The sequence below is a fragment of the Topomyia yanbarensis genome, chromosome 3, assembly GCF_030247195.1.
Source record: "Topomyia yanbarensis strain Yona2022 chromosome 3, ASM3024719v1, whole genome shotgun sequence".
Lineage (NCBI taxonomy): Eukaryota > Metazoa > Arthropoda > Insecta > Diptera > Culicidae > Topomyia > Topomyia yanbarensis.
In genome coordinates, this window is record NC_080672.1 from 303319056 (window position 1) to 303343605 (window position 24550).

General features: G+C 36.7%; 1 pseudogene; it reads left to right on the forward strand.

Moving 5' to 3' along the window:
• The first annotated feature begins 21594 nt into the window (after positions 1–21594).
• LOC131688026 (DEAD-box helicase Dbp80-like) lies at positions 21595–23903 on the forward strand (annotated as a pseudogene).
• Positions 23904–24550: the final 647 nt, after the last annotated feature.

A 24550-nucleotide genomic window follows, 5' to 3' on the forward strand; every position in this document is an offset into this window, starting at 1 on the left:
TTCCGAACGAGATTTCTCGAAACCGAAAAGAGGCGAATGACCCTAAGGTTAAAACCTCTATAATCAAATAAAAAAAAATAAAAAAAGATGCTGTTGACAAAACCATAACGAGAAATTCAAATCAATCTAAATTTTCTGGGTCACTATTGGTATTTTTGTATTGTTTGAGGCATATTTAAAATCAGATAAATTTGAATTAGGAATCATAAAACTGTGTATAAAAAGCCAGCTTCAAGTTGTGTATCTACCGTGACTAAATGAAGACTATCTTTAACGCAGCTAACCCAAATATTCCTTATTGAACGATATATCCAAACGGTGTCCGGTTACTTGCTCGAATGCCTATTGACCGAACGGGTAATTTGGCCAAATACCATTTTGCCGAATGGCGTTTGGCCGAATGTCGCATCGACGGATATCGCATCACCAAGTGTCGTTTGGCCCAAGGTTCGAGAATTAATTGACCGAAAGTAATACTTACAAAAATGCCCATTCTATTTGACTGAATAACCGTAACAGAGAAAGACATAGATACGACCTAATTAGTAACGAATGTGATTTGTTTGTCTTAAATTGAATATTGTTTATTTATTCTGGAATTTACAATAGTCGTTTCTATTGTTCTAAACATTCCTTACTTTTAACATGAGCGGTTCTTTCTATACATTTATTTTATATCTGTCTACAGTAAAATTTTCCATATCCTGCCAATAGCTCGATAAGGTCCACAGCTTTCAGAAAGAGAGAGAGAAATATTGATAGATGACATGCATTCATTTCGGATTTATAAGCATATTGTTTCAATGAAATGTTTATCCATTGTAATAAAATTTATTAAGATATTCTTCATTTTTGATAGTAAAATTTTTCTTTGCGCTAATTAGACGGTGGACTTCTTGAATTTTACCTTTTCAGAAAAGAAAATTGATAAAGTTTTGGAATTGATTTGATTTGCTGGATATCTCAATTCAAAAAAGTGAATCGAAAGAAATTTAAAAAACCTGTTTTAATCCACCTAGCGGTGCAATTGTGCCTTTCTCATTTCTCTAAACTATGGCACGGAGGCTTTTTATGTTCAACATAATTGTGGAAATGTCCATTACATTCTTAGTACACTTTGCACTTATACACAATGGCATGCCAGCCACGAACTTGATGAGCTACGTGTCGACGGTGAAACACTTGAAACAAAAAAATATCATACTCCATTAGTCTAATCAGCATTAGATCAATGTTATCTGCTTGCTAACTCATTTTGTCATGCGGGGATGGGTATGTGAGGAGGGCGAAAGTCCCATGAACGAATGACTCCCCAGCTTAAATTGGTATGCTTTGTAATATAGTGGTGGTTTAAAGATGATGGGGTTGAAAGGGAGGGGTATGAGGTGGTGGTCTGAGGGGTGATTTAAGGAGATTTTTAAAGGAGGGGAGTGAACAGTAGAGGGGGAGTGTAACCCCTCTCCGCAAACCATCAACTACGCCCCTGTTAAAATCCAGAAACCTTAAGCGAGTCGAAAAAAAAATTTGGCCGGGATTAGGTTGACGTTTTTCAGAGTGATTGCATAACGGGAAAATGTACTTTTGCATATAAAATATTTAAAATAATCCATAAAGAATTGTAAAACGATCCATAAAAAAGTTGTCAATGTTCCATAAAACAAAACTGAAAATCCATAAAACAATGTGAATGATCCATAAAAAGGGGTGATTTGATCCATAATTCGCGTAATTCCGGAACCAGAATTCCGATCGATCCAAAATTCAATAGCAGCCGATGGGAAGGTTGCACCTTTCATTTGAGACTAAGTTTGGGCAAATCGGTCCAGCCATCTCTGAGAAAAATGAGTGACATTATTTGACACATACGCACATACATACACACACACACATACACACACACATACACACACACATACATACACACATACACACACACATACAGACTTTTTCCGATCTCGACGAACTGAGTCGAATGGGATATGACACTCGGCCCTCCGGGCCGGGATTAGGTTGACGTTTTTCAGAGTGATTGCATAACCTTTCTATATGAGAAAGGCAAAACATTTTGAATAGTCTAAAACAACGTATTTTTTAGAATTTTCTTCCAAATAACCGCCAAATGACCTTTTCGGCCAAATGACCCTTTTGGCCAAATAACCCTTTCGACCAAATGACCCTTTCGACCAAATGACCCTTTCGACCAAATGACCCTTTCGACCAAATGACCCTTTCGACCAAATGGCCCTTTCGATCAAATGACCCTTTCGACTAAATGACCCTTTCGACCAAATGACCCTTTCGACCAAATGACCCTTTCGACCAAATGACCCTTACTGCCAAATAGCATTCGGCCTAACGATATTCGACTAAATGGCCCATTAAGTATATTGATCGAGGAAAATTTGTGTTTGCTCTACACATATGATATAGTTACAGTTTTGAACTCATCATTACAACACATTCAGAGAAAAGATACAATGTAAATACATAAAAATCAATATCAATTGTGTCATCGATTAAATTTTCTTTGGCAAACTAGCACTCGGTAAACCGGCATTTGAACAAATGGCATTTGGCCAAACGACCCATTCGTACAAATGACCCTTTCGGCCAAATGACCCTTACGACCACATGACCCTTTCGGCCAAATGGCATTCGGCCTAACGGTATTCTGCTAAGGAAACTATTACAACTACATCACTTTGCGCAAAATTCTGCATCTCTTGGTGCACAGCTTTTTCTCTTTTTCGTTTTCAAGTTTCTCTTTGTGCGGATAAAACAGCGTTAATTCAAAAATCCGCGTAAAAAACCCCCAGCAAAAGACTTAGAATATTTTTAGAAGTTTTTTTGTGGATGGATTTCGCAAAAATATTGCTTTTGAATGCAAAAGACAAACTTGAAAACAATTGTAAGTCCTTTTAAATGCAAAGAATTTTGGCAGTTTTTTTGCGCGGAATTCGCAATTAACACGGTTTTGCAAAAAATCCTTTTGAATGCAAAAGAAAGTAAGATGGAGAGACGGGTCTGGAAGACTCCATATGGCACGCACATCAACAATATGGGTATTTTCGGAATGGACTTGACGAGTAGGTGCTAGAAATTGATTTTTGACGTCATTTTGAAATTCAAGATGTCGACTACCGAGTTAGCGATATTCGCTATAACCGAAGCAATATGGGTATTTTCGGTATGGTTTTGACGAGCAGGTGCCAGAAATTGATATTGACGCCATTTTGAAATCCAAGATGGCGACTTCCGGTTTAGAGAAATTCGCTATAATCCAATCAATATGGGTATTTTCGGAATGGTCTTGACAAGTAGGTGCCAGAAATTGATTTTTGGCGCCATTTTGAAATCTAAGATGGTGACTGCCGGTTTGGATAAATTCGCTATAACCCATGCGATATGGGTATTTTCGGAATGATCTGGACGAGTAGGTACCAGAAATTGATTTTTGGCGCTATTTTGCAGATATCGACTTCCTATTAAGCGAAATTCACTATAACCCAAGCAATATGGGTATTTTCGGAATGGTCTTGACATGCAGGTGCCGGAAATTGATTTTTGACTCTATTTTGGAATCCAAAATGGCGACTTGAGGTTTAACGAAATTCACTATAACCCATGGGATGAATATTTTCGGAATGGTCTTGACGAGTAGGTGCCAGAAATTTATGTTTGACGCCATTTTGCAAACCAACATGGCGATTTCCGGTTCAACGAAATTCGCTATAACCCAATCAATATGGGTATTTTCGGAATGATCTTGACGAGCAGATGCCAGAAATTGATTTTTGACCCCATTTTGAAATCCAAGATGGCGACTTCCGGGTTAGCTACATTCGCACATCATTATGGGTATTTTCGGAATGGTTTTGAGTGGTTCCAAAAATTGATTTTTGACGCCATATAGAAATCCAAGATGTCGACTTCCAGTTGAAGTTGTAGTACAAATAGTTTTAATTAAACAGTTGATTTTATTTGAATTTTTGCGATGTGTTTAATTTGAATCAATTCAAACACCCAACGGACCACATCCTTCTTTTTCACCTCACACTTCCAATCTCACCGCACTCTTCTGGATGAACACATATGAATATTTTGAATTTTGCTGGTTGATCGCTTAAATTTTTCATGCGGTAATTTCGGTAAACCGGAACTTCAAAACGACGTCAAACATCGATCTTTGTCTCCTACTCGTCATTCCGAAAATACCCATTGAATGAGATGTAGAGAATTTTTTAAAGTCGGAAGTCGCCATCTTGGATTTCAAAATGGCGTCAAGCATAAATTTATGGCACCTACTCGTCCAGATCATTCCGAAAATACTCATATTGCAACGCATTAGTTAGAATTTTCTTCCAAATAACCGCCAAATAACCCTTTCGGCCAAATGATCCTTTCGGCCAAATGACCCTTTCGGCCAAATGACCCTTTCGGCCAAATGGCCCTTTCGGCCAAATGACCCTTTCGGCCAAATGACCCTTTCGACCAAATAACCCTTTCGGCCAAATGACCCTTTCGGCCAAATGACCCTTACTGCCAAATGGCATTCGGCCTAACGGTATTCGGCTAAATGGCCCATTAAGTATATTGATCGAGGAAAATTTGTGTTTGCTCTACACATATGATATCGATACAGTTTTGAACTCATCGTTACAACACATTCAGAGAAAAGATACAATGTAAATGAACATAAAAAAATAAAATTGTGTCATTCGATTAAATTGGCCAACTAGCACTCGGCAAATCGGCATTCGAACAAATGGCATTCGAGCAAACGACCCATTCGGCCAAATGACCTTTTCGGCCAAATGACCTTTTCGGCCAAATGACCTTTTCGGCCAAATGACCTTTTCGGCCAAATGACCCTTTCGGCCAAATGGCATTCGGAATAACGGTATTCTGTCAAACGACTCATTTGGCCAAATGGCACTCGGTCAAATAGCATTCAGCCAAATGGCACTCGGCCAAATGGCTTTCAGTCAATTGACCTGGAACCTAACAAAACGATACGGTATTTGAGTTATTTTCGCTATACCCTAAACCGACTTGATAATAACATCAATATGAGTAAACTTTCTTCAATAATTTACCATGCAAATAGTAAGTATCTTCAACACATGTGACCTAAGTTTTTTTTTCATGTAAGGAACACAACAGTGCAAAATTTGAAGTAACTGATAATCATAAAAAAATTAAATAAATAAATTTAAAAAATATATTTAACTAGCTAATACCCATCGCGCGTTGCTACGACTTTCAACGAAATAGGTGGAAAACACAATTTGTTCCAAAGCGCCATCTGGCGGGCACATAATCCTCAACCTATAGCACACAAACACGCTCCATAACAAATGCCTACTATGTATAAATTTTGACGGCAATCGGTGAAGCCGGTTGGGAGTCCATAAATCATACACATACATTGACTTATATATATATATATATATATATATATATATATATATATATATATATATATATATATATATATATATATATATATATATATATATATATATATATATATATATATATATATATATATATATATATATATATATATATATATATATATATATATATATATATATATATATATATATATATATATATATATATATATATATATATATATATATATATATATATATATATATATATATATATATATATATATATATATATATATATATATATATATATATATATATATATATATATATATATATATATATATATATATATATATATATATATAGATAGATAGATAGATTAGTTCAAAAAGTGGTGAATCATGAATCGGACTTTTTCTTGTGCATATGGCATTTTTGTATAATTCTCCGAATGTCGCGCAGTTCACTAAGCATACATTGTTATGAAGTTTTAGCGAAATTGTCTTAAAGCTACTAGTAGTCGTCTAAATGTAGATAATAATACGATTGTCTGCGGGTTAATTTCCACAATTAACACTCCAAGCTCCAAGCCTCAAAATTAGTCGGAACGTTAACTTTAAGTTAATGTATCTCCACTGTTCTCCAACAGATCCTAAAAAGTTTGCAGATGTGTTTAGGTACCAAGGTGAAAATCGAATAATATTATGGCATGAAAATTAATTTTTTTCGGCTCATGGCACTTTCTTCCACAAAATATCCTATATGTATGCAATGCTTATGTTGCGCTGGGAGATCAGCACTACTCGAAAAATGCAATTCAACGAAACATATTGCATACATACAGGACATTTTGTGAGTAAAAACACATATCACAGGAAAATTGAATTTGCTTGTCATAATATTGAACAAATTCCACTGAGAGTGAAATGAGTGAATAAAATAAAGTGCGCCCATTGCGAGAGAATTCAATCCCGCTCGAAATAAAATACGCCAAATACCCGTTTTGGACCTACAGTGCGGAGGTGGAAAGATTGGTAAAGGTGAAAATGGAACTTGAGCTTGTGGTGGTGTCACACGTACAACTACATCATACACGCAATCTTGTACAAAAACGTTCAATAGTTTAGCCGAAGCAGAAAGCTTCGTGGTGAAGAACAACATGCAACACGATGTCGAATATGACAACGTTAAAACCAAGATTTCCGTATATTTGGACAACGATATGATTGAAATTTGCCTACTTGGTTTGGCATATCGCATTAGTATAGATTTCAATAAAAGATTCATATTGAAATATGGAGAGGTAGAATCTGTCACAAATGACACTTGGAGAAACTTTTTTCCCTGCATTCTCAACGGTGTTCAGATGATGAGAATGCGGCTGAACCAAATTATTCTTTCTTAAGAACAGATCATCTCAAGCTAATAACTACATTCAAGGAACGCTCTACACATACCATCGCCAGACGACCACGTGGCAAAGCTGCAACCAGACGGCACATTACGACTAATAAAAAAAATCACCAAAAAAAGCCTTCGACATCTAGTGATATTCCACAGACAGCAAGCAAGAAAATAATCGCCGGAGAAACAGTATTCCACGATATCTTCGAACCAACAGCTATCAAACCTAGGGAAATCATAAAAAAAATAAGAAGACGGCCATACCAGAGTCACTCAGAAACACAAGAAGCATCAAACATCCAACAGTGAAAACCGAAATTGCTCTAGTAACAAGGACGTTCAACGGTGCGAGAGAAAAGGCAGACAGAACGATTAACAAGAAGTAGAGAGCAAATAAGGCAATAATTCCCCACCGACAAAGACAAAGAAAATCCCCACACGTATCGGAAAACTCTGCGTTTAGGATGGACGTCACATATAATTTTCTTGTTTCTTTTTTTTTCGTTTTCTTGCATTGTATGTTTTTCCTTGAAATATATATGAAGGGTGGATATTCAAAGTTGTATAACCGCCAATTTTTTTTTTTTTAATTTGTGATAACCTTAAGCTGATGCCGTCATTAAAATTATGTTTGCGTGTGTCAGAATTCTTCGTAAGCCTTCCGCGCATTGAAATGTACTACCTAACCTAAGCCTTCCTGACTCAAGGCCAACCAGTAGTTTCCCCGAATTTCTGTCAAGGCAAATATTCTGTTTTAATTTGTACGTATAAAATGTAATTGAATGTTGAAAATCGCCAAATCGTGCGTTTGATTGTATTGTGACATTGATTCACAAACTTCTTGATTACAGAATTGCCAAAAATGAATTAACACCTTCGCGAAACCCAATTTGAATCGATATTGTTCCAAACTGTAGTAAGTGTCGTATTACGTTATAATAAACAAACAAACGTTACCAGAAATGAAAAAATACGAGCGTAAAAAATTGGAAATAGCGATTATACGACTTTGAATATCCACCTTTCTTATTACCCCAAGGCTTTTTTTACGCGGGAGCTAAGTACCGCGTTAATTGTAAAATCCGCGTAAAAAACCGCGCCAATTCGGAAATCCGCGTAAAAAAACTGCGGTAATTCGAAAATCCGCGTAAAAAAAAACCCTCAGCAAAAGTCTTCTTCTTGGAAGTGACTTTTTGTGCATGGATTTCGCAAAAATAAGTTTAATAATAAAAAAGGAAGTCCTTTTGAATGCAAAAGACTTAGAAGATTTTCGGAAAGGTGGAAGAGACGGGTCTGGTAGACTCCATATGGCCCGCACTTCAACAATATGGGTATTTTCGGAATGGACTTGACGAGTAGGTGCCAGAAATTATTTTTTACGCCATTTTGAAATTGAAGATGGCGACTTTCGATTTAGCGATATTCGCTATAACCCAAGCAATATGAGTATTTTCGGAATGGCCTTGACAAGCGGGTGCAAGAAATTGATTTTTGACGCCATTTTGAAATCCAAGTTGGCGAATTCCGGGTTAGTCACATTCGCACATCATTATGGGTATTTTCGGAATGGTCTTGAGTGGTTCCAAAAATTGATTTTTGACGCCATATAGAAGTCCAAGATGGCGACTTCCGGCTTAGCAAATTTTGCTATATCCCAATCAATATGGGTATTTTTGAAAGTTGAAGTTGTAGTCCAAATAGTTTTAATTAAACAGTTGATTTTATTGGAATTTTTGCAATGTGTTTAATTTGAATGAATTCAAACCCCCAACTCACACCACATCCTTCTTTTTCACCTCTCACTTCCAATCTCACCGCATTCTTCTGGATGAACACATAACAATATTTTGAATTTTGCTGGTTGATCGTTCAAATTTTTCATGTGGTACTTTCGGTAAACCGAAAATCACCATCTACAACTTCAAAACGACGTCAAACCTCGACCTTTGTCTCCTACTCGTCAAGACCATTCCGAAAATACCCATATTGAATGACTTGTAGAGAATTTTTTTAAGCCGGAAGTTTCCATCTTGGATTTCAAAATGGCGTCAAGCATAAATTTATGGCACCTACTCGTCAAGATCATTCCGAAAATACCCATATTGTTAGGGTGCGGACCATATGGAGTCTACCAGACCCGTCTCTTTCCGAGAATCTTCTAAATCTTTTACATTCAAAAGGACTTAAAATATTTTTGCGAAATCAACGCATAAATAAAACTTCCAAAAATATTCTTTTGGTGAGGGTTTTTTTACGCGGATTTCCAAGTTAACGCGTTTTTTGCGCGGGTTTGCCAAATAACGCTGTTTTTCACGCGGAATCCGCGCAAAAAAACCGCGTAAAAACCAGAGTGTATTTCCAAAAGAGGCGAATGGCCCTTCAAGTTAACACCTAATAAATGAATAAATAAAATCCCAACACTCAGTCAGACATTGTTACATTGTTTTAGATTCTGAGATTTAGATCCAAAATATAGGTCACTTCACGTACAAAAACGAGTTTTTGCAGCTCGATCATGTCAGTAAGCAGCTATATTTACATCCATTTTTCTGCTCTTAGGTAATATTATCACGAGCAACTTTATGTTGCAACTAGTAGCAACATTTTAGTCGCTTTGCTTGATATTCTATGAACATCGCAAATTAAATGTGCGATGTAACAGCCGAACCATCAAACACTAATCATGGAGAGCGGGTAAAATGTTGCGACTGGTTAAGATAGGATGTCACCCCGTCCTCAAATCGCCTGCCAGATCAGAAATTTTGATTGTTAGATTTCGACATACTGTTCTGCTTTGGAATGTTAAGTACGGTTTTGACCATCGAAGTTTTAGCGATGATATTTCTGTTTCAAGTGTCGGGCACCTTGTGAACATGAGTTCACAGTGTTTAAAGGTTTTCTGGACAAGACTTTCAGACATATATTTCATTTTTTTGTTTGTCTTTGTTTCGGAATTATTAACATTACTCAACAACATTAAGAATTTTTCAAAATACCATTCAATTTTTAGTCTTAAAAATTAATTAAATCGCGCGTTAAAAATTTTAGGTCTCTTCGAAATATTGAATTGAATTATATTTCGCCACCTCAACCAGCTTCGAATGCACCAAATGTATTATCAAACTTTCTGTTTGAAGGGCGTTATTCAACTATGTCTTAGCTTATATACTGTGGCCTCAGATGCACTGTCGACAAGAGAATAACTCGTCAACGGTTGAATTTATACATCGATGAGAAGTGTATTAGATATGCATTTTGATATTTATATTGAACATAATTAGCCATGATAGTTACAATTTGCATAAATAAGAAAGTCGCAATTACACCATCAGCTGAATTAAGATTGATGTTTATCTCGTTATCGATAGTGGAATGCGAAGAGCAAGTTTTAAGTACGTACACTCAAGTTTTTTTTTTACGTGGTTTTTTTTGCGCGGTATTTTTTACGCGGTTTTTTTTACGCGGATTTTGAAATTTACGCGGTTTTCATTTACGCGGATTTTGAAATTTACGCGGTTTTCATTTACGCGGATTTTGAAATTTACGCGGTTTTCATTTACGCGGATTTTGAAATTTACGCGGTTTTCATTTACGCGGATTTTGAAATTTACGCGGTTTTCATTTACGCGGATTTTGAAATTTACGCGGTTTTCATTTACGCGGTTTTTGAAATTTACGCGGCTTTCATTTACGCGGATTTTGAAATTTACGCGGTATCCATCAATGAGGTTCCCTTTATCGCGGATTCTTAAATTTAAGTGGTCTTCATTTACGCGGATTTTGAAATTTACGCGGTTTTCATTTACGCGGATTTTGAAATTTACGCGGTTTTCATTTACGCGGATTTTGAAATTTACGCGGTTTTCATTTACGCGGTTTTCATTTACGCGGTCTGTATCCCCCGCGTAAAAAAAACCTGAGTGTATTACAATTAGAAAGGAAATTTATTACTGCAGATCCTGCAAACTGAAACTTCCAAAAATTCAAAGCTATATTAACAATTTCTGTTGTTGATTTATTCGATACAACTTTTCAAACGGCATACTCAAGTAGCAATTAATCCATCACTTTTACTATCATCTCGAACATAAGAAGTGTCAAGCTGACAATCTCCTACAACCATAATCATCACCACTGCAACATCGCAACTGCCACCGGTGGCGGTGCCGCCTGGTGAGTGGTGATGCGAACGCCGAAAGACGCAAAAGGTGACATGATTGGTGTCAATAGATTCGAAGGCAACAATTCCGTTTCAGTTTAGTAAATAGTAGTACCTACTCTTCATTTGAATGCGAGTTGGGGAAATCTTTGGCGCGGTTGAGTAACGCAGCTCTGTACGTGGACGGGTTTGTCGTTAGTCTATCCGTCTACAGTACCTATACCTTCCTAAGTGTTCACCATTATGATGTGTTGATGGTTATCTCGGCTGTCGTTTGACAAGAAATTAGATTGGCGGTTGTGTCTAGTGACACAGTTCACAATGGAAGCTATCAGGTTCAAATGGGCTGGTATTCATCATCTGGTGGGTTTGGTACTCTCTGTGGTGGCTTTGAAGCTGGGTTATGTGACGCAACGGAATGGGTTGGCGAAATAAGTTGCGTTGCAGTACGAGGCGATAAATGCAATTATCTGCCCATAATTCTACTCTAACTTAGTATCCACAAGGCTGAGATGTAACGTGCCTTGAAAACGAGGAATTCTTCTAAAAGGTTTTTAGCTCACTTTTATGAGATTCGAAGGAAATAAACAAACGTTTTAAATATGCATTGGCTGTTATGAAGGATCTTATGATTAGGTTTACGATTTCTAAGTTTAAACCTAGTTACGCTGGGGTACAAATGTACCCCACGCCTTTTTGGAGCCGTGTGAAGACGAGAATTCGACATTTACCGACCTGGAACCCTAACCATAATTCAATTTAGAGTTCCTAGTTAGAGTAGGAAAAGGTGGTATAGTCAGTTTGCTTAGAGCCTTCGTGGAAGCAGGTGTCAAACTTGGCATGGGGTACATTTGTACCCCAGTGTACAGTTACCGTTAGCGTTTCGTCAGGTTTCGTGCGGTCAGTGGAAATGTTACTCGTGACAATACCAGTTTAAATACTGGTTGTTTTACTACGAAGGTAACAATTAGTGTTATATAATCGTTTTTAATCATTTATTCAATTAATTTAATTTAATTTTGAATTAGGAAAAAAATCGTTCTCATTTTTGCTGATTTTTATTGTTTTATTGTTTATTTTTTATAGTTTTTCAAAACAATGGCTCGTAAGTATAATTTGGAGCACCGTAACTGCTGTAACAGTAGCGCTGCGTGTTACTGGTCAGAAATATTTTTTTCATTTCAATTTCCACCCCATTTCGTGGTATTTTCCAAAACCCGATTTTTAAAATTTCATTCTTCTAAATTGCACTTTTTCAAAAATATGGAAATTCCATTTTCTACCTAGAGCATTCTTTCAACTTTTAGAATCATTTGATTTTTTTCAAATCGGTTGAAAATTCGCAAAGTTATAGTAATTTTGTAAAAAAGCAAAACCGCGATTTCTTCGCTTTTTTTTGTTCAAGCCAATTTATGTATCATTGATTCAATAAATTCCGTACTTTCACTTACACAGCTGTTTTCGCAATTAAAAAATGAAGCAAATAATGTATTATTAATTTCTTTTGCTTGCATTTTTACCTGCGAAAATTGCGATCAAACGCGTGGGGTACATTTTTACCCCAGTGCAACGTTCAACGGTAGAAAACGCAAATGCAACGTTCTAGGGTTAACTGAACGGCCTATCGGCTACATTGTTGATAGAAATTCTCCGATCAGAAATCTTAAAGCATTGTACAATATTTAAATCGGGTGTAATCTGAGATGAATGAGCTATATTTTGCTCGTGACTCCGATAAATTATAGAATTAAAAATTAACTGAGGCATCCGCGTAAGTAGAAGATAAATAGAAGAATGGAAAATTGAAAAATTAGTAAGTTTTTCTAGTCTACATATTGAAATTTATTTATAAAAATCAACGCAATACTCTAGATACACACGAATATACAGAAAAAAATATTTTGTGTTTTTCCTGGCAGGAGTCGAGCTTAGGCAGCATTACTACGAATAGCTCAAGTCTACCAACATGTCTAGCAGCAAAGACAGACTTGTCTCTCTTTACCTTGTGACAAAAGTGAGGTCACGTAAGATCACTACTGAAAAGCTGGATGATTTGGAACGTGTGTGTCAATAAGATCATTACCATACGTACCTACAAATCGCCGAAAACACACCGTCAACCTAATGCATACAAGCATAACAATAAATTTGTCCCAATTTGCAAACTCACAAGCAGCACACACACATCGCATCCTGTAGTGTTAAAGTAAGTGCAAACCTACCCTGCTAATGATTGTGTGTACACGACTCGAACCTATCGCATTTCCATTTTCGTGTATGCAAATTTCAACTCGCACAGCGCATGATAAACTTTGCACACAGCAAGGAAAAGGGCGCAAGTTGTACACGGTTTAACTGTGTGCGGGTTTCAGAAATACCATAGCGTCTACCGCTTATTATACTGTTCGGACAATATAGTCATGATATTGCTCATTTGGAATGCCAGCATCGACTGATTCAAACAGACACGCACCACCTCTATTTATCAGAGTTAAAAATATTCAAATTCATTGAATGAAAATTGATCATATTTAGCCGCATTCATTTTCAATATTCAGTGACGCAGCTGAAAACGTAAAACGAACAAACCACCCATTCATCCATGCAGATTTTCATTCGTCTCCGATTATTACACGAAGTGACCGTGCAGTAACGAATAAAACGCATCAAAGTAGACCCTGACACAATGTATGCGATGATGATTGTTGTTTCATATGCTTTACCGGCATTTGAAATTTTTTTCCTATATAATTAGTGAAATGACTATATTGGACGATATTCAACTGAATGAATAAGGATGGATATTTGAATGAATATTTTTTCTACTCACCGCGAGTCGCGCCAGGTTCATTTTCAACCGTCAAAAAAGAGTTTCGATTATTTTTAACTCTGCTATTTATAATGTCATGGTATTTAATTGAGTCGCTTGGTGCTCCCTATTGACGGTTCTGCCCGGAATGGACTGGCTCGTGTATGGGAGTTTCGTATTTTTCGATACCTAGTCATTTTTGCGGGGTTTTCAATAGCGTACTAATGTATATAAATAATATAACAATGGAATATAATTTCAATGTTAAAAGTTATTTGTTAATTCACCTCAAAAAAGAGTTAACTTGTTCCGAAGTTTAGTTAGTTATCCTTACCATTAAACGTTACTTTACATAAAGCTTTACCAGGGCCGCCAATAAAGAATAATGTACACAAGAAAGGGAGATCTTAACCCTTTAAAAGGCGGTAGCAACTATATTGCCACCTTTCCGTTTCATTCATAAAGCTAAGTATGCACCTCTTGCGAAATGAAATTTCCTATACAAAACCTATGCATAAAAAACGTCGCGAAATGCTCGCGAAAAAATTTTTCGTTTCCATTTCGTAAGCGGTACGCAGCTCTCGCGAAAACGATAACGAAAAATGCAGTTAGCAGAGACACGGTTCGACAAACGATAAGTTTCATAATAGTTCCGCGAGACAGCGCTGCTTTCTATGCGCTGTCACCAAGGCAAACTTTTTCCTTGCGAAATAATGGTCATCGGTATTATTTCGCACGGAGGCTCGCGAAATGTTGACAGGTTGCAATGAAAAAATATAAGAAAACACAAGATTGGTAATTTTTTGTATTTTTTTCATCGCAACCTGTCAAAATTTCATAGTTTAGAAATTCAATATTTCGAATTTGAATGGTAAGTTTAAAAATATTACTGGAAGTGTGACTGTTTCTAGTTTTAAACAATTAAATTTAAATAATTAATATTATTTGCAGCACACCCGAACAAAGCAAATCAGCTCAACTAATCTTGTCTCAACATCCTGGATCTTGCAATCAGCCAACCAACATTAAATCGATACAACCGCAGCAGTACCAACTACTCCAAATCCAGCAACAGCCAACAACCCCTCAAAAAAGGACCACATAGCAATTACTGCTCAAACGAACAACAGGAGTTTACGAATGATGGACACATCGGAAAACATTTCATCGGCACATTCTGCCTTAAAACTTGTCTGCCACTATTTTTACCAGCGGTTGCCTTCCTGATTTAGAGAAATCGGATTCAAGCACAAACGTCATATTCCAGCCTTGGTTCCTACCAGTTCCTTGCATGAAAATATCACTGCCTCCACAGTACTCGTGTTTCCATTCCAGCAGCAGCAAGCAATCACTATTCGAGTGCTTATCGCCAACATTTCACAGCAAGCTCAGCAGCAGAACCACCTTCAACCACAACATCAGAAAATTAAGATTTCTTCCAGACCATGACCATCATCCTAAAGGTCGGTAGCAATAACGTTCCACCGACGGTACAACCTGGTCAGCAACCGCAATTAGTGCAATAGATCCAAGCCAAATGTAGAAGACCATTGACCAACTGCAAAAAAGATAGCAACAACACATTCAAACACAGTAGCAGCAGCATACAGGGCCGTCGAGAGGGGGGGGGGACCGGGGTGTTTCCCCCCGGGCCCGGCGTTTTGAAGGGGGCCCGGATTTTTAATAGAAACTAAAATTTTGACAAATACTTTTTCGACAAAAATTTATTTGAGAAGACAATTAAAAATTCAATATCTTGTGTATGAGGGAACTAGAATAGCGAAAGTTCTAAACTACTGCATGTTTGATATCAAATATGTTTATACCAATCTAATTTTCGCATCGAAACAAGATCAGATTCGAGCGGGCATAGTGGAATTTGTACATTGAATGTCATGTACGCAGCTCACCTGGGTTCGAATCCCAACCCCGCACACAGGAATTAAGATTTGTTATAGGAAAATTCCTAACCTGAATGATGAAGCGAATGACCTTAAGGTAAAAATATCTATAATCAAAACAAAAATATGATCAGACTTGCAAGGGTTAAACAACTAAATAGTTTGATTAGAAGTCATGAGGTTGTCTTCAATTCGCCAATTTGAAATCGATTTTTTGATTTATTGAATTTCCAATCTTCGAAAGCGCTGGATTAGTATCAAAAGTAATTATTGAAAGAAAAAAAAACCCTGCTTAGGTTTTTGGAGACGAATTCCGTGTCTTCGTTCAGGTAAATCCGAATTCACCCGGAAGAATCCATTGGATTATTTTGCAATTTTGCGTTGCCCTTTTCTTTGCCAGGAATCGTCCAGCGCTCAGTCCTCATCATCCTCGAGTTGCAGGCCCTAATTCTTAAGGAGGGCCCCTCTTGGTGTTGACAAATATTATTTTAAAAGTGCCATTTGGGTTTACTTTACCTCATTGAACCTTCGCTTCAATGGATTAATGTTCCTCACAAAGATTCCCGAAAGAAACTGAAGTGTGATTTCACACCCCGTGTTTGTTTACTGAGAAGCAGAGCAAAGCTCGCTCGGGTGGTTATCCTTCACAGCGAGAGTTGTTGGTGCTTTTGGATTCTTTGTGAATATCCGAGCAAGCGAAGTACTACAGCCAACTAAATCAACCAAACTGTTAACAAATGTAAAAACATAGGACAACTAAATGTGAACGGCACAGAAAGGTGGAGTGCTTTACAAAAACATGACACTCTACGGTGAATGTGAAGAAAATAAGATATTTTTCCTCATAGTGCTACGAGCTACATAAGAAATAAAACAGTGCATATTTATTTGTTTTTAAGCTTATACAATAAAAAGCAATGGAAGCGCTCCAAAATTCAGTCGAGTGATCACTTTAATTCGAAATTCTAATTGATTTCAACGCATACCCATGTGTCTCTTGAAGTCTATCCCCTGCTCAGTACAACTCTGCTGGTCAAAGTACCACTAGAGGCGGTAAATCCACCTCTATCTGAGAGCTCAATTGGTCAAATGAGTCATCAAAAACTCTTGATATATCAAAAGAATTCGAAATTAATCCCAAAATTTAAATTTAAAATTTAATATATTTGGTTTGCCGTTCATTGTTACAAAATCTATAAAAAATCATATTCAGATACGAGATGATACCGAAACGTTTTTACTTTTGAAGACGAAAAGAAAAATCTCTCGCGACCTTGGAACTTCATTGATGACATCGATTTTGAAACTGAATGGGTCCCGCTTAAGTAAAGTTTTGGCAAATTGGGTAATCTGTAATCAGAAAACTCATATTATTTATAATCATAGCCACGTTAGCTATGTTTAGACCAGAGGGATTTCTTTTATTTTATAATTTTTTACAGTTATGTAACGATTTGTGAAAATTTCCAGTATTTACGTTATTTTTTGGCCTATTAGGAACCATAAAAATGGAACTAGTTGACATTTTGAAAATCTCTCTCGACCAAATATAGCGGTATATTTTCTGAACAATTGGAGAAAAAATTATTGGAATCGGACCAGTATTTCTATGAAAAGTCTTACTTGACCGCTTAAAACACAGTACTTTCGGGAAAACGCGTTTAAAGATAAAGTACGGTGTATAACTCTATAGTAGTAACTTACTAGATAATCTACTATATCAGGTCCGCAGAGCTCATCTTCCTCATCACGAAAATATTCTTGGCTTTGCACATTTTGCTCTCTCCGTTGAACTCGGGCCTATTATGCCGCAATACCCACTTTGCGTTCAGAAAGAGTTATACGTTCACTGTCGAATCTTTCAGCTTCAGTTCCAAAGGTAATTCCCATCACCTCCATAGCTTGTAAGATCGATGAAAATCCTTGGTTGAAGATACTGACTGCCAAATAAGTCACAACATTGACCACATGCCTGCCAGAAATTGTGCATGTGGGTCATTCCACGTCAGATTTACAAACAAAATTTTGATTCCTTTCAAAAAAATTTCTTGCATTCTTTAGCTAGAAATATTTTATATATTCCTTGTTTGGACGTGAGTCTTTAATTTTTTGCTTTCTTAAGGATTTTGTAATGAACGTGTCCACTGGAAAACAGACAAAGAAAGAATGACCGGAACGGTGAGAATGAAGAAACGGTGAAAATTCACTTTTATTGGAAATACTGAGAAAAGATATGTCCTCAAGCAGGAATCGAACCTGCGATCTCCCAGTCTCTAGTTGGGTGCGTTAACCACTCCGCCATCGAGGAACTGTGATGATGCCATCACATGTTCCCAACAGTTTTTGTGATCACCGCTGCAGCCTCTAATACCTCCTAATTTACCCATCGACGCCCAATGTCTCCTATAAGCAGATCGTCACCTTTCCCTCTCACCGATCGGGCTAAATCTCTCTCGTTATCTATTTTTAGGTCCAGTGGACTGCGCTCAAGGCTTGAGATGTTTATTATCAGCAATTATTAGAAATATTTGACACGTGTTTTTTGTTTTTGCTGAATATGATTTTTTTTTCAAGTTATTAGTTTTTTAACTTTTGAAGTTTAATAAATTGAACATTTTTTAATCACTGATATCTCGGAAACGATTCAATACATGAAAAAAAATTAAATAAAAAAAAGTTGCATTTTTAAATGAGCTTACCAAAAAAGTTTAAAAAAAATATTTTTGTTATATAATTTATGAATTTGCAATTATTTGAAACAAATTGAATTTTTTAAAGTTGGACTAAATTTATTTTTACATATTTTTCTCTTAAAATATTAAGAATCATGTTAAAAAGATTATATAAAAATTTGGGAGTGGATATCAAAATGCTTTGCGAGAAATTACAATTATAAACTTAAAACAAGGCAATTTCATACTAAACGCCCAGTGATAAATCTGTTATAATTGAAATATCTCTTAAAATACTTCAAGTTCCATTCTGAAATTTTCAAATAATCTTCCTTATATACTTATGTTATAAAAAAATTGTTTTCAGGGCGGCTCAAACAATTTTTTTTGCTTCTAACACTTGGATACCACCAAAAAAGTCTGGAATTTGTAGAATGCGAGTCATTGCACGTCAGATTTTCAACTATAATTTTAGTTCCCTCTCGGTTTTTTGCATTCTTTAGCTAAAAGTCATTGACATGAATTTTAGGCTTTGGCTGAATTGGATATGTTCTTCAAGTTATGAGTTTTGGAACTTTATAAAAGATTTTATTAAATTTCATAAATTTAATAAAATTGAACATTTTTCAATCCTTGATAACTTAGAAACTATTAGATTAGAGAAAAAAGCATTAAATACTAAAAGTTGCGATTTCGCATGATCTCACCGGAATCTTTTTATATATTTGTTTTATGTAATTAACGTATTCTGCAAATGTTAGAAGCAAAAAAAATTTTTTGGGCCGCGCCGAAGAAAATTTTTTTTTTGGCTTTTCAAATAATTTATAATTATATCGAGAAGATTGTGTGAAAATTTAAGAATGGAACTCGAAGTATTTTACGAGATATTTCAATTATAACAGGCCTATCACTGGCTTTTAGTGTAAAATTACCTTGTTTTAAGTTTACAATTGCAATATCTCGCAAAGTATTTTGATATCCACTCCCAAATTTTTATTCAATCTTTTTAACATGAATCTTAATATTGGCTAATAAGGGCACAGAGAAGAAGAGACGAATTAGAAACGCACCCAAGTAATAAGAAAGGATTTGTGCCCTTCAAGTGCAAAAACTGGTTTTTACCAAAAAATTTTCCTCCCAGTGAGAAATTTTGGTGTTTACTCAATTTTTCTCCTTAGGGTGATATATAGCATAGTGCTTTCGCATAGGCCTGCTAGCCAAGACAAGTTTCTACTTCACTGTGTCTTATAGGCATAAACAGAACTTCTGCTCTGACGGGACATCACGTTTGACCAGTCGTTCGATTGAAACACTAAGTGTGTTTTAGTTTTAGGGGTTTGCGTCAAGCAGACGCTAATCTATTCCGACACAAAGTTAATGCCGGTTTCTGAAGAGACGAAGTCGAAACGCACATAAGTAATAAGAAAGGATTTGTGCCCTTCAAGTGCAAAGACTGGTTTTTACCAAAAATTTTCGTCCTGGTGAGAAATTTTGGTGTTTACCCAATTTTTCTCCTTAGGGTGATATATAGCATAATGAATAATTCAGTAGTGCCAGAACAATCAATAATTACCATCAAACAAACAAAATTGATATAACAAAGATGAAGAGAAAACAATCTATATCACTTAAAGAATCAATTACATGTATGTATTAAAACAAAATATTGAAATAAACATATATTAAATCGTTAATTATGAATAATTCATGTTTTATAGGATTATGAATGTTTTCGAAATCAGCATAGCGTAAAATTCAACCAAAACCCTTGTTTGAAATTTGATCCATGTTTCTCATTTTTTCCATTTTTTTATTCCCACATGGGTTTTTTTATTTTGTTGATCTATTTTTTCTAGTTGTAGATTGTATTTGTATTTCTACAATTGTACGATTCTGCCTTTTTATCTATTTGCATACTTTTATTTTATTCATCTTTTTACGTTCCTTTTGCTTTTTTTTTCTATTGCTATCGCTATCACTTTATAGTTCTTTCTGTTATTTTATTTTTGTTCGCAATTTTAGTAGTTTTTTTTCATTTTCATTAATTTTTAAAATTTTTCCTATTTTCTTATCAATTTTTTATTATTTTCACCATTTGTTCAATAATGTTCGACTTTTTAAATTTTCGCAATGTTTTTCTAGTTTCCTGTTTTCCTTTATCAATTTTGTATAGGTTTTGCTTTGGTTTTTCTCGATTAAACATTTTTTGTCACTTGGCATTAATTTGTCTATTTGGTTGATTTTGTTATTTTTAGCACTTTTGTACATTCTTTTAATATTTAGTTTGCCTATTGTTTCTTATCCCTTTTGCCGTTGATCGCCGTTTAGATATTTTTAATTTTTGTAATTACTACATTTTTAATCATGCTATTTCCTTACTTTTATAAATACCAAACCAAAACTGTCGAAGAGGTAAAAACTCCAAAAGTATAAAAAACTACGTTTTTTTCTTCATTGGCACTACAAACAACTGGAGCAAAAAACTGGCACATAAACATAAAATTTCAGTGTACTATACATAATCAGTGAACTCCAATGGATTTCAAACATTGACTTTTTTGTACTCAGGCAATAGACAGTGGTGGGGGCCCGTACGTTGGACCCCCAGGGCCCGTATTTTCTCTCTGCGGCCCTGGCAGCATACTATACTGTACCATGCGGTGTGCAGGACTTTTTTATTCAGTTGGTGCGGCAAGGTGAGACATTTTTATTACCTTTTTTATTTCGAAAGGATCAGTACCGTGTTAAGTACATTGTAATGTAATACCCTATTCTTCTTTAAAAAGCTCGAGTTCACTCATTTACGGATATTTTTTTATTATGATTTTTTCAGATCGAACACCAACAACATGGTAATCACCCAGCAAGAGAACGCAGTGATAATGGGCCAACAGAAAACACAACATCAAGATGCTCGGAAAGGACTTTCTCTTTCGGTATGTATTTACCAGTAGCATCCTTCCTCCAAACATTCCTTTGCATATCTAGATGTCCTTATCAATTCACAGAACAAACATAATGGCACGTCATGTTCAATCGGCTAACCGTTAGGAATAATCGCTCATCATTGGTTTCATGGCAGGGAAGTGAGCAGGCAAAAGAAGGCATCGTTTTTTCCGCAAGGTCGCTCTGGTCGAAATTTCAGCGGATTGCAAGGAATAAACCACCCGAGGGACAGTACCCGTGCTGATTCAGGACGATTTCCCATACTTTGTACCTTGCTATTGAATTTTAATACCCGATCGAAACGATGGCAAGCGCTGCCGATAACTGGGTCAAAAAGACGACGGATCAAGAAATTTCTGCACACGGTAAGTGTTTTTTGTTATAACCTATTTTTGAAGCGATCATTGGCGATTCTACGTTGAAACCGCTCGCAGATAGCGCTGGAAGGAAAGTGTTACTGATTTGATTCTGTTCTGTCATAGTGCATATATTTTCTGTAAACATTGGTAAAAAATGACTTTTAAACACCAAATTACCGATCAATTTGTTGATAATTGTTTATGAAAATGAAGGAAAACCATCATTTTATAAGATGACGAGTAAACATCTTGCGAAAAGAGTGTAAAACATAGTGGTTTCTAATATTATTCGCAGAGCTATATGCGCGCTGTTTCGAAATGTAATTTGTTGAGCACCGTAGCCGCCGCAACAGCATTTCCCGTTCGTCCTAAGTTAAGCTAAACCTTCATGAGATGGTGTAAATTCATGAAACTCTCCAGATCAGGCGAGGAAAGAATATATCCGGCTAATAGGAAAGTGTCAGCTTTGTATCATGCACAGCCGATCCTTCTCTCCGATAGTCTTCACTGAATCTCCTACGTAGTTCAAAATATGAAGGAGTTTGACATTGGTACTGATTGGGTCTCGGTTTCGAGTTGGAACTTTATTTATGGAATGATTTTTCATAACCACAATAATACCCCGATTACATTTCGAAGAAATGTATGAGTGAAATAGTTGCAAATGGCTGTAATTTCAGAATAATTGCAAATAAAACTAAATTTCTTACTCGTTTCATTCATATTTTGGCAGTGGTAAGCTTTTTCCGAGAAGATAATGAAGATTTTGTTGTAAGCTACGACTCACTTACGGGTGAAAAAAACAAACTGTATCACTTTGCCAGTTCATGAGCTGAATCATAGGTGTCGCATGACTAATTTTGGCTTTGCCGCAAATCGCCAATTGGGATGGGATTTGAATTTTTCTTTTCAATACAAATAGGTTAGCGAACTGAGTACATATCACCAAGGATAAGGATTCAGAGCCGGCGGCTGGTAGTCCAGAGAAAGAGAATGCGGAAAAACCTAGTCCACCGGCAGTAGAACCAAAGCTGCACCTGATGTTTGGAGTTCGGTAGCTACGGAAATTCTGACTCTAGCAGCTCCTGAAGAAAAACAAGCTGCAAGAGAAAATGGAGAAACACCTTCCTCCGCGGAAGATGCAGAGGCATTCAAGTAAGTCGAAATCTGCAGAAAATTTTGATTAGGACATAAGGAACATTGACAGCCTCTCTTTGTTTACTTTCTCTTTTGATTATGACGTCACTATAACACTTTGCACTAATTTTCCAGTACATAGCCGATGGTTTTTACTAAAATATTAGGCAAAGAGTTGAGTACTGAATATTGAAACGACCGAGTAACAAACAGAAGAGAAAGACCCCAAAGAGAATCTCATTGTTGCTTACGTTCTATTCTAAATTTTCTCCCGAAATATTTAGTATCAGCTTTAAAATTATCCGTGACTAATCTTTTAGCCCGGCGGATGCAAGTTTGCTAATGAAAGATGTTCGCTAAGGTCTAGTAGAATCAAAGCTGGATCTGAAGGTGCAGCGGAAGGATTCTTCTTCGCCGGTTGGTTGGTTAAAACTTTCGAAGCTTTGCACGTGAAGCCGGAATTACTTCAGGGAGTCTATGCGATGGGTTTCAACGCCCCTTCCAAGATTCAGGAGATGGCTCTACCTACTCTGTTGGCCGCTCCGCCACGGAATATAATCGCCCAGAGTCAGTCGGGAACAGGAAAAACCGCTGCCTTCGTGCTGGCAATGCTCGGTTGAGTCCATCAGTTAAAAAACTATCTGCAGGTGATTTGCCTTTCCCCCACGTATGAGCTGGCAATTCAGAAGGGGGAAGTAGCTGCCAAAATGGCAAAGTTTTGTCCGGAAATCAAACTTCCTTACGCCGTTCGCGGTGAGGAGACTGTCAAAGGGGCGAAGCTGACTAATCATATCATCATCGGAACACCCGGCAAGCTAATGGACTGGGGTATAAAGTTCAGGACGTACGACCTAGTTTTCCCTTTTTGTACTGGACGAGGCGGGTGTTATGATCGGTGTTCTTCTTGGAACGTACGAGCGCGAGGTGATGGAGTTTGCCGAGTACATCATACCCAATCCGATCGTCATTCGGCAGGCGCGGGAGCAAGAATCACTCGATAACATCAAACAGTACTACGTCAAGTTCCGCAACCAGGACGAGAAATTGTGTGATTACCGTCGGACAAGCGATCATTTTCTGTCATATGATGTATAGGTTAGTTGTAAACTCCAAGTAAACTTATTTTCAAAACTGTTAATCGATCAAAACAAGTACGCAAAACGGCCGGTTGGTTGACCGGCAGGATGTCCCAGGATGGTCACTCGGTAGCGGTACTGTCCGGTGATCTAACGGTGGAGCAACGGTAGGAACGAACGTTTTGTCCAGGGGTAAGTTCCACCACTTGATTCTGGCTACAGCACCAGGTTACGGAGAGATTCTTTCGTCTTAGGTATCGACGTCGAACAGGTGGCCATTGTCGTCAACTTCGACCTGCCGATGGATTAACAGGGACGAGCCGATTGCGAAACGTATCTACATCGAATTAGACGCACCGGTAGATTCGGTAAGTGTGACTCATTCTTGTGATCCTATAGATTGTATTTCTTCCCACTTCTTTAACAGAACGGAATCACCATCAACCTAGTGGGCAGTGATTGAAGCATGATGATTTGCAGATCAATCGAAAAACACTTCCGGAAAAAGATTCAGTTGCTAGACGCGGAGAACTCGGACGAAATTGAAAAGATCGCACTGTAAAGTGTTTTCGACCAGCTACTGGTGAAAGGCGTAGGAGCTTTTTGGGTCATACTTGTTTTGATTCTGAATTTATAATTTTATTATATTTTTTAATTTTTTTTTTTTCTTCCTTGACCTGACATAAGG